This window comes from Mauremys reevesii, linkage group 14 (genome assembly GCF_016161935.1).
Source record: "Mauremys reevesii isolate NIE-2019 linkage group 14, ASM1616193v1, whole genome shotgun sequence".
Classification (NCBI taxonomy): domain Eukaryota; kingdom Metazoa; phylum Chordata; order Testudines; family Geoemydidae; genus Mauremys; species Mauremys reevesii.
Window position 1 is genome coordinate 5,845,483 of NC_052636.1, and position 12,384 is coordinate 5,857,866.

Consider the following 12,384-nt stretch of genomic DNA (forward strand, 5'->3'; position numbering starts at 1 on the left):
TTTCACGTGGCACTGCATCGCATCCCGGCTGTATCCTTTCTCTTTCATGGCTTTCGAGACCTTCTCGAAGGTCTTCGCGTTCCACTTGCTGGAGTGCAGCTCCGAGAGCACAGACTCCTCGCCCCAGACAGCGATCAGATCCATGACTTCCCTGTCAGTCCATGCTGGGGACCTCTTTCTATTCTGGGATTGCCCTGACTCCTCTGCTGGAGAGCTCTGCATCGTTGCAGGTGCTGTGGAGCTCGCCCCGATGTGCAACCAGACCGTCAGATTCAAACCGCCCAGACAGGAAAATGAATTCAAATTTTCGCGGGTCATTTCCTGTGTGGCTGGCCAGAGAATCCAAGCTCGGACTGCTGTCCAGAGCGTCAACAGAGTGGTGCAGTGTGGGATAGCTCCCGGAGCTACTAAGTTCGATTAGCATCCACACCAAGCCTAATTCGAGCTAGCCATGTCGAATTTAGCGTTACTCCACCTGCCGGGGTGGAGTACCAAATTCGAACTAAAGAGCCCTCTAGTTCGAATTAAATGGCTTCCTGGTGTGGACGGTTGAGCGGTTAGTTCGAATTAACGCTGATAAATTCTAATTAAAGTCCTAGTGTAGACCAGGCCATAGTTTCTTCCAAATTGCTAGGAAGTACCTTTGCTACGATGTGAGTCAAGCAGTGTCCATTGTCGCTGTGCTATCTCGGAGAAGTCTGCATTGTACACGGTTCCTGGGATAGTCCTTGGGAGTGTGGATCCCTTTAATGGGCCAGCAGCGACTCTGGCTCCTCCATTGTCACACCTGAAAGGCTGGTGGTGGGCATTTCCCAACCTCATCTCAGTAACACACACAGAGCACAACTTCCCAGCCAATGCTACACACACAATCTCTCACAATATTAATGTTCAACAGACCAAGACTTTTGAAATGATACCTCACCAGGCAGACTTTGTACAAACCGTATCATCATTATATGAGACTGGTGAATATGGGGCTTCCAGGGTGCTGCTTTGAGCACAGCGTGCCACCCCTGGGCTGACATTGCAGTGGAGCTGGGGCTGGAAATTAGAGTCCATCTCTCCTGGGATAAAGATGGCAGCGTGGCTGGCCTGGACCATCTGACGTGGGCTCATGAAGCTAAAGCTGAGAGGCTAAAAACTGTGGTGCAGATATTTGTGTTCACACTGAAGCCTGGGTTCGGAAACCCTCACCCCTCGTGGGGTCTCAGAGACTGGGCTCAAGCCCATATGTCTGCACTGTAATTTTATAGTCTTTTAGCCCAAGCCCCATAACCCTGAGTCAGCTGACCCGGGCTTTGCGACAGGTGCCCTGGGTGTTTTAATCACAGTGTAGACATAACATTAGGCTACGTCTCCAGTGCAATGAAACACCCACGACATTTGTAGAATCTCCCAGGGGTGAGCTGAAGAGAAATGTCACTTCCATTTTTCCCATCTCTACCTAGCTAGGGATTGTATTTCCCAAATAATAGGCAACATGCAGCTAATGAGGAAGGAGATCTCTTCAGGAGCCACTTTGTGCAGGGCCTGGGCCACAACTGCTTTGGGAGCCCAATGCATGGGTACTTTGTTTAGTTACAAGTTATTTACGAGGGAATCCTCTTCCCAGCCCTTTAGAAAAAATATTGACCTAAAAAGCTGAACAAAAGGGGGATTGGGATGGTGATGAGGAATCAGGGTAAATCAGAGGGATTCCCTATGTTCTTCTGTTGTTATAGAGGAGAAATGACATTTTCCCCTATCCCTGCCTTGTTCCTGCACTTTGTTATAGTTCAATATATTTTAAGTGAGGAAAATGGTAGTAAAAATATGTGCTCTGCAGCACAACCTGAAGCAACATCAGAACAACTGGGAATGAAACAATTGGTTCCTAATAGGGGAACTCGATGACTAACAATTGCTGTGAAATGGGGGAATAGTATAACCGTGATGCTCAGGGTTTGTTTAGACTAGGGAAAGTGATGGCGTTTAGGTTAGGTAAAGGGGGAAGCTAATGCCAACCACTGCACCTGGGCACATCTGCACTACAACTAAAATTTCCTTTTTACCCCAAGATCACTAACTTGAGCAGCCAACGCCATGTACAGCCCTAGTGGATGTCAGGCTCAGGTAGTTTTTGCCTCAGTGTAGCTTGTTGGGATCAAACCTCTCTCCCCCCACCTGGAGCTGATGAACATTCCTGGCAGGAGGGACACACACTCCTTCGACTCTAAAGGAAAGGAGTTGATAGAAAAGATAACAGGACTGACCCCAAAGAAGGGTGAGCTGCAAAAGGCAGAAGCAGGCAACTGATCTGGTGGAGCTGAGACACCACAGTGAAGATGGTACAAAAAATCACTATGTGGGAATTAGCAAATGTAATTAAAAAAAAAAAAAAACTTTGGCCAGCCCTAGTCAAGGGATTTATAACAATTCTCTCTCATGTGGATTTTCTGATGTCTAATAAGGCTTGTGCGTTGATTGAAGCTTTTCCCGCACTCAGAGCACGTGTAGGGCGTCTCCCCTGTGTGGATTCTCTGATGTGTGATAAGGTGAGAGCTCCACCCGAAGCTTTTCCCGCACTCAGAGCATGTGTAGGGCGTCTCCCCTGTGTGGATTCTCTCATGTCTGATAAGGTCAGAGCTCCGCCCGAAGCTTTTCCCGCACTCAGAGCACGTGTAGGGCGTCTCACCAGTGTGGATTCTCTGATGTGTAATAAGGTTTGAGCTCTGACTGAAGCTTTTCCCGCACTCAGAGCACGTGTAGGGCATCTCCCCTGTGTGGATTCTCCGATGTCTGATAAGGGCTGAGCTGTAACTGAAGCTTTTCCCGCACTCAGAGCACGTGTAGGGCATCTCCCCTGTGTGGATTCTCTGATGTGTGATAAGGTGAGAGCTCCGCCCGAAACTTTTCCCGCACTCAGAGCACGTGTAGGGCGTCTCCCCTGTGTGGATTGTCTCATGTCTGATAAGGTGAGACCTCCGCCCAAAGCTTTTCCCGCACTCAGAGCATGTGTAGGGCGTCTCCCCAGTATGGATTCTCTCATGTCTGATAAGGTCAGAGCTCCGCCCGAAACTTTTCCCGCACTCAGAGCACGTGTAGGGAGTCTCACCAGTGTGGATTCTCTGATGTGTAATAAGGTTTGAGCTCTGATTGAAGCTTTTCCCGCACTCAGAGCACGTGTAGGGCATCTCCCCTGTGTGGATTCTCCGATGTCTGATAAGGGCTGAGCTGTAACTGAAGCTTTTCCCGCACTCAGCGCACGTGTAGGGCATCTCCCCTGTGTGGATTCTCTGATGTCTGATAAGGGCTGAGCTGTAACTGAAGCTTTTCCCGCACTCAGCGCACGTGTAGGGCGTCTCCCCTGTGTGGATTCTCTGATGTGTGATAAGGTGAGAGCTCTGCCCGAAGCTTTTCCCGCACGTGTAGGGCGTCTCCCCTGTGTGGATTCTCCGATGTGTGATAAGGTGTGAGTGCTGAGTGAAGCTTTTCCCGCACTCATGGCACATGTAGCGTCTCTCTTCCAAGTTGATTCTGTTGCGTGGAATAAGGGTTGAGTCGCTACTGTAGTTTTCCTCTGGCCTCTGCTGAGCCTCACAGGCTTTTGTGTTTTCTGGGAGTGCACAACTCCTGGAAACATTCCCTTTGGATCTTCCTGATAACATCCAATGTGGATCTACTTGCACAGTGTCTTCCTGCTGGGGTTTCTCCTCCTCGTTCTCACTCACCAGCCCATTGCCGGATGGGAGACAGAGAGAATCCAGACATAGGTCACTCCCTGTGCCTGAGAAAAAGGAAATGTCAGAGAGAGGAATGGAAAAAGGGATGAACAAACCAAAATATATGTAAAAGCAGCAAAGAACCAGACTAACACGGCTACCCCTCTGATACAAAATACATGTGGGAGAGATCAAGCCTATCAGGTGCTGATTTTCCCCAAACCCTTCCACAGAGAAGAGAGGAAGGCATCAGTTCTGGGTCCTCATTGCACCATAACTCTCAGGGGAAAGTGAGATCAGGGAGGGACCTGCTGCCAGTTGTCAGTCAGAATAGGAGGGAAGCCATGAGTGACATCTGCCATAATGATTCCACATCTGCAGGAAACAATCCTGAACTTGGAGAGCTCACAGGGTCTTTGTAGGGCATCCCAAATGTTTCCTGCATTCCTAAGCAGTTGTTGAGTTGTTTAACCAAGTCCTCACCTGTGAAGGCAGCTCTCGGGACCACTTCTTTCTCAGAGCCCTGGAGGTCTGGGACCCACGGCTCTTCCCCTTGTTCCAGCTGCGAGATCATATCAGGTTTGGAAATTGGAAACCCTACTGCAGGCAAAGAAAACAAGGGAGGTCAGTGGAATTTGTGGGATACTTGTCACAAAGAATATTACATAGTTTTAACCCCATCTCATTTTTAGACAGTAACATCTGTAGCCCTCAGGATTCATCTGCTTGCCTGCATAAATATCTCTTTTCTTGTAAGTACAGTATTGTGATAGGTTTATTAATTCATATTAAAAATACATGTGGCTGTAATGCAAGAAACCTCCAGGACAAAAACCTGCATTTTAAGCTAAAGCAAAGTTAGCATAGCTATATCCTGTGCCCTTTTACCCAGAAAAGGAACTGTTTTTCCTATGCTCAAATAAAGTGCCTACACTTAGGTCTAAGACCCTTTACCGAGACCAACAGACAATGAAGAATAGTAAATGGGATTTTTCAAAGTTGTACTCACAGACTGAACAAGTACCCCACAAGTGCGCAGATACCTGCCATCCATACGCATACACATACTAGCCTATGGAGTAAGCGTACCCTAACATTTCTATGGGGGAAGACTGAAATTTGGGCATAAGAGGAAGGATTTCCGGCATTTATTTCTATAAAAAGAAATAAGTCTTTATGACTATATCTGTCTCACTGTGAGCTTCCTGTCATACCCCCAAAGGTCCCTTTATCAATTCTGTGGAACCCGATTCGAAACACAAACTTTTATCTTCTGATCAAACAAATTGGCGAGCCTAAACTCATATTAATTAATATAAATGATTAAGTATTATTATTAATTAATTAAAATAATTACAATACACATTAAATTAAGTTGATAAATCAAATCAACATTACTAACTACAGGCCAGTCAGTCTCACCTCAGTCCCTGGAAAAATCATGGAACAGGTCCTCAAGGAATCAATCCTGAACCACTTAAAGGAGGGGAAAGTGATCAGGAACAGTCAGCATGGATTCACCCAGGGCAAGTCATGCCTGACTAACCTAATTGCCTTCTATGATGAGATAACTGGCTCTGTGGATGAGGGGAAAGCAGTGGATGTGCTATTTCTGGACTTTAGTAAAGCTTTTGATACAGTCTCCCACAGTATTCTTGCCAGCAAGTTAAAGAAGTCTGGGCTGGATGAATGGACGGTAAGGTGGATAGAAAACTGGCTAGATAGTCGGGCTCAACGGGTAGTGATCAATGGTTCCATATCTAGTTGGCAGCCGGTATCAAGTGGAATGCCCCAAGGGTCGGTGCTGGGGCCGGTTTTGTTCAATATCTTCATTAACGATCTGGAGGATGGTGTGGACTGCACCCTTAGCAAGTTTGCAGATGACACTAAACTGGGAGGAGTGGTTGATACACTGGAGGGTAGGGATAGGATACAGAGGGACCTAGACAAATTAGAGGATTGGGCCAAAAGAAACCTGATGAGGTTCAACAAGGACAAGTGCAGAGTCCTGCACTTAGGACGGAAGAATCCCATGCACTGCTACAGACTAGGGACCGAATGGCTGGGCAGCAGTTCTGCAGAAAAGGACCTAGGGGTTACGGTGGACGAAAAGCTGGATATGAGTCAGCAGGGTGCCCTTGTTGCCAAGAAAGCTAATGGCATTTTGGGTTGTATAAGTAGGGGCATTTCCAGCAGATCGAGGGATGTGATCATTCCCCTCTATTCAGCACTGGTGAGGCCTCATTTGGAGTACTGTGTCCAGTTTTGGGCCCCACACTACAAGAAGGATGTGGACAAATTGGAGAGAGTCCAGCGGAGGGCAACAAAAATGATTAGGGGGCTGGAGCACATGACTTATGAGGAGAGGCTGAGGGAACTGGGATTGTTTAGTCTGCAGAAGAGAAGAATGAGGGGGGATTTGATAGCTGCTTTCAACTACCTGAAAGGGGGTTCCAAAGAGGATGGATCTAGACTGTTCTCAGTGGTAGAAGTTGACAGAACAAGGAGTAATGGTCTCAAGTTGCAGAGGGGGTGGTTTAGGTTCGACATTAGAAAAACTTTTCACTAGGAGGGTGGTGAAGAACTGGAATGGGTTACCTAGGGAGGTGATGGAATCGCCTTCCTTAGAGGTTTTTAAAGTCAGGCTTGACAAAGCCCTGGCTGAGATGATTTAGTTGGTTTGGTCCTGCTTTGAGCAGGGGGTTGGACTAGATGACCTCCTGAGGTCCCTTCCAACCCTGAGATTCTATGATTCTATGAACACACCCCAAATAAGGCTACGCATCCCAAGGCCATCTTCCTTGGCTCAAAGTGCAAACAGAGAATAGTAGATGGCCCATGCCCTGAAGAATTTACAATCTAAATCAGGGGTAGGCAACCCGCGGCAGCGAGCTGATTTTCAGTGGCACTCACACTGCCTGGGTCCTGGCCCCTGGTCCTAGGGAGGCTCTGCATTTTAATTTAATTTTAGATTAAGCTTCTTAAACATTTTAAAAACCTTATTTATTTTACATACAACAATAGTTTATTTCTATATTATAGACTTATAGAAAGAGACCTTCTAAAAACGTTAAAATGTGTTACTGGCACACGGAACCTTAAATTAGAGTGAATAAATGAAGACTCGGCACAGCACTGCTGAAAGGTTGCCGACCCCTGATCTAAATAGACAAGACAGACACAGAATGGGGTAGAAAGGGCTAGAACCCACTGTTAGAATAGACATTCAGGCCTGCCTGTAAAGCCTATAGTTTAAGAACTTAGGGGTATTTTTATCACTTTGTCTTTATACCCCTGTAACTAGCTAAGAATCAAAATCTCAGTCCGCCTGTGTCTGGGCCTTCTCTCACTGTGACAGTCTGAGGCCTTGTTCTTAGGCTAAGGCCTTTGGCTAAGCAGCAGGGGCAGCCATAAGCTGGGAAGCGAAGGGTCACATCCTCACATCCCAAACCAGTCACACTGAAATAAGATGCTACTGGGCTGTTAGGAAGATGATCCTGTCCTGATAGTGCCCATCGCCACCAGATAAAGAAACAGATCTTAAGATGGCAGGCCAGTCCTCGCCCACAGACAACCTGCCAACCTGAAGCATATTCTCACTAGTAACTGCACACCGCACCATAGTAACTCAAGCTCAGGAACCAATCCATGCAACAAACCTCGATGCCAACTCTGCCCACATATCTACACCAGCAACACCATCACAGGACCTAACCAGATCAGCCACACCATCACCGGTTCATTCACCTGCACATCCACCAATGTAATATATGCCATCATATGCCAGCAATGCCCCTCTGCTATGTACATCGGCCAAAATGGACAGTCTCTAAGGAAAAGGATAAATGGACACAAATCAGATATTAGGAATGGCAATATACAAAAACCTGTAGGAGAACACTTCAACCTCCCTGGCCACACAATAGCAGATTTTAAGGTGGCCATCCTGCAGCAAAAAAACTTTAGGACCAGACTTCAAAGAGAAACTGCTGAGCTTCAGTTCATCTGCAAATTTGACACCATCAGCTCAGGATTAAACAAAGACTGTGAATGGCTTGCCAACTACAGAACCAGTTTCTCCTCTCTTGGTTTTCACACCTCTACTGCTAGAACAGGGCCTCATCCTCCTGATTGATCTAACCTCGTTATCTCTAGCCTGCTTCTTGCTTGCATATATCTACCTGCCCTGGAAATTTCCACTACTTGCATCCGACGAAGTGGGTATTCACCCACGAAAGCTCATGCTGCAAAACGTCTGTTAGTCTATAAGGTGCCACAGGATTCTTTGCTGCCTTTACAGAACCAGACTAACATGGCTACCTCTCTGAATCTTAAGATGGTTAATGAAAACTTAGTCTGATAGCATCCGGACTGGCAAGAAATCCCTTATCAATTGTTGTGGTTGTGAAACCCTCATTTCTGTATTGTTTTATCTTTATGGCCACCACTTTTACCTTGTTAATCAGTCTGGTTCTCTAATTGTTTCTGTCTGCTGCATAATTAATTTTTCTACGTGTAAGTTCATTAGGCAGTGGAATATGCTTGCTTGGAAATAACCCCAATAAACATCGCATTATCTGTGCTTCAGACTTCTGGTCTTTTGCTGCTTGCTGTCTGCGTGAGAAGAACCAGGGAAGTGGGAGGGTGAAGGGAAAACCCTCTAACAAATGGACATGACCTGATAACCAAGAGGTAAGCCTTTAAGGAAGGTTTTAATACACTTTGGAACGGATCAGGGATTCCCATGAGGACTGAGAGGGAGTGATGGTAAACACGCATTTAGATCCTTTTCTTGTTTTATATCTTTTCCCCATAAGGCTGCAATGTCCTGGCTTTTAAACAGTCCTTGGGAGGTGCCCCTTGAGTGCACTAGACCCCCAAGGGCTCCCACTCTTCCACAAGGACAGGCCACTTAGCTTCAACACCTGAGACTGAGCCACTTCCTCGGTGCCCTTCCTGCACACTCCTCTCAACTTCTTCCCATTACTCTCAGCCAGCACCACCTGCCAGCACCTTGGGAGAGTCTTGTGTTCCCTCCTCGTCTCTCACAACCTCATCCCTCCCTGCTGCTTCTTAGCTCTAACCCTGCACACACCCTCCCCATGTCCTGGCAGCCCAGAATTATCTACTCCCCCCTTCTCCTCCCCTCCCACAGCTCTGTTCTCCCTTCACCCGTGGGGTCCTGAATGGAAACATTATATGCTCTCCTATCGAAAGAGGAGCTCATCTGACTGTCACACAAGCCATGCATGAGTCACACACCTATTTACTCAATTTAGAATTCTACAAGTAGCATATTTTCCTCTTAAAATGAGGAAAAGGCATGAAAGCTACAGTTATTAATATAGTTACTAATGTAGCCAATAAGGATACATTCAATGCAATTTTAAAATGTGTGACAGCACCAAAAAGGCACATGTCCAAAAATGATTCTAGTGGGTGAGAGATAAGGCAAAAAAAAGGGGGCAAGGAAACTTGTCAAAACTTGTATGACGAATAAAGGTATAAAGTTATTACTACTCAGGTTCTTCAGAGACCCCACAGGTTCTAATAACCCAGGAGACAGGACTCCTTACCCAGCGAGGTCACCGTCTCATAGTTCTCCTGCATGACATCCCTGTAGAGGGCTCTCTGAGCGGGGTCCAGCAGAGCCCATTCCTCCCTGGTGAAATACACAGCCACCTCCTCGAAGGTCACCGGCCCCTGAAAGAGCAAGAGTCCAACACTCAGTACCTGGTGCCCCAGTCACAATCCCCTATTCACGGAACAGCAGCACCAGGTAAATGGAAGCTCCGGGAGGCACATGTTAACAGAGTCCCACCCCACCTAGCTTAGAGCAGCCAGGCAGCATCAGAGGGTAGAAAGAGAGAGTCTTTGTGTCTCCCAGCTGACAGACGCAGGCAGGGTCGTCACATTTATCACATACCTACTAGCCACAGTTTGATATAGGAGATGGGGCTGGCTCTGGACCCTACTAATGGCTCCCTGGTAGGAAACACTCTCCAAAAAAAATATAAGGAAGAAAAGGGAAGTCAGTAGTAAAGAATATTAGTTAGAACAGGGTGTGACGAGGCGGTCCTGGCAGGACCCAACTGAGAGTGCCAATTCAGGACCAATTGCTCAAACAGGGCAGTCACAGCCCAAGCCTGGGGTTTTTCCACCTCTAAGACAAACCAAACAAGCCAGACAAGAAGGACTTTGGTTTCACCCCACTGGCTAACACAAGTCACACAAGCAATTTCCTTAGACACTCCAGTCTCCCAGTATTGCCACCAGTGCACTCGTCCTGGGGATGAATGGTTATAAAAACCAACACCCCAGTAAAAGAAAAAGGTTCTCTCGATCCCAAAGAATCAAGCCCCAGACCCAGGTCAATATACACATCAGATCTTACCCACAAATCACGCTGTTGCCAATCCTTTAGAATCTAAAATCTAAAGGTTTATTCATAAAGGGAAAAAGGTAGAGATGAGAGCTAGAATTGGTTAGATGGAATCAATTACATACAGTAATGGCAAAGTTCTTAGTTCAGGCTTGTAGCAGTGATGGCATAAACTGCAGGTTCAAATCAAGTCTCTGGAGTACATCCCCAGCTGGGATGGGTCATTAGTCCTTTGTGCAGAGCTTCAGCTTGTAGCAAAGTCCCTCCAGAGGTAAGAAGCAGGATTGAAGACCAGATGGAGATGAGGCATCAGCCTAATATAGGCTTTTCCAGGTGTAAGAACCTCTTTGTCCTTACTGTGGAAAATTACAGCAAAATGGAGTCTGGAGTCATATGGACAAGTCCCTGCACTTTGCTGAGTTACAAGGCGTGTCTGCCTTCTCTCCATGGGTCAATTGTGTAGCTGATGGTCCTTAATGGGCCATCAAGCAGGCTAGGCAGAGCTAACACCAACTTGTCTGGGATGTCACCCAGAAGCAGAGCACAAATACAAAATACAGACAGTATAAAGCCAATACTTATAACTTCAACTACAAAATGATACATACATATAGACACCATAATTATAACCAGTAACCCATAACCTGGTCTTAGACACCTTAGATGACCCCTTTATATAAGATTTGGTGCCACTACAGGACCTTGGTTGCAAACCATGTTCTATATGGTCCCAGATTATATCAATAACGTCACACCCCAACGCAAAATTGATGCAGGAAGGGATGACAAAACATCACCGACTGCATCCCAAGAGCCCCCCATCCTTGGGTCTGTCTCACTACAGCTAGTGTTGGGCTACAGGCCGTACCAGTGTATAACAGAAATGGTTTATCAAAGTCATGTTCAATAACATGATTGAATCTCCTTTAAAACTCAAGGTAAAACTTGGTTTGAACAACAGTGGATTGGATCTGCTTTTTCCTAACAGAAGTCACTGGCTGATGGGGTGGGCTCTCTGTGCCAGCAGCTATTAGCAAGTCTTTCTTCTCCCTGCCAGCCAGGTAATTTGCATCAACACAAACACCAGCTTTTCACTTCTTAGCTGCTACCAATTCCAAGGCTGGACTCTGTCTTACACAGATACCACACAAATCCAAAGGGTCTGAGGGTGAGAGCTGGCTTGCTCTCCCTGCATCCTTTAGCATTCAGTCATAAAACTGTTCTGCTCTGAAACACCAGTAACTGAATCTGTCCTCAGACCCTGAAGCACAGACTGCTCACTCACAGATTCAGCATGGAGACGTTCCTGTTCCAACACCATTGTCTTCCCAACACGCTGGCCACACACAGCCACGTGGTTATAGGGCTGCTCAACTTTAACAGCTTTTCCTCCATCTCAGACCTTTTCAAAGCTGCCCACACTGGATCTCTCAAAAGGAAAGTCAGTGGATCCATTCACAACAGAACATTTCTGGCTGTTAGGAACTAAAACCTTCTTGATTAAATCACTTTCACACCCTTCAGTTGCAGTAAACTGCTTGCACAGATTACCATGAGGATTCCCTTCCCTATGAGCTTTTCTAAGCAGCAATTCATCCCTCTCAGAAATTCTGCTCTCATCCTCTTCACCTAGGGCTTGCTCTAAAGGAACACTTCCCTGAGCAACCACAGACTCTTGCTGGGTCTTACTTACATTCAGAATCACCTCAGGCCCAACAGGCAGATTCCTACACAATCCCCGTTCAGGCAAACTCATAGACTTTCTTGATAACAGGTTAGAAGCAATCTCCTTCCCTTGGCCATGAACAAGTTTAGGAATCTTTTCTTCTTGCTACAAGTTGTCAAACTGTCAGTAGGTAACAATTAAATCACCTTCATGCTCCCCTTGTGCCCTGGCTAGGGTATCACCCTGATCAGACAGAGTTGCTGCACCCTTTTCCAACCACACATTAGCAACTGGCAAACTACAAGCACCAAAATTGTCTGGTCTCTGGGATTTTGCTAGGACACTAACTGGATGCAACCTAGTTACAGTGCCATTCTCCCCAGCAGACACAAACTCAGGACCATTCCCTTCCTGGGCTTTAGCTGTATTTACAACCAACTCCGAGACAACTGAATCATCCTCAACCATCCCAGGCTGAAAGGCACCTTCTGTCTGCTCCACAGACACAGAAGAGCCAGAGACACATTCTCCTTCCCCAGACACACAGCCTGGGATCTCATTTCCCTTGTCCCAGCACACAGGGCTGTTCACAGACAACTGCTTGGAGACTGGGGTAACTTCCTCCATAGGCA

The 12,384-nt window shown here is 46.6% G+C and overlaps 1 pseudogene; it reads right to left on the bottom strand.

The window, feature by feature from the left end:
- Nucleotides 1–2,447: 2,447 nt before the first annotated feature.
- The window catches only part of LOC120381421, a 429,094-nt pseudogene continuing 419,157 nt past the window's right edge, over nucleotides 2,448–12,384 (bottom strand).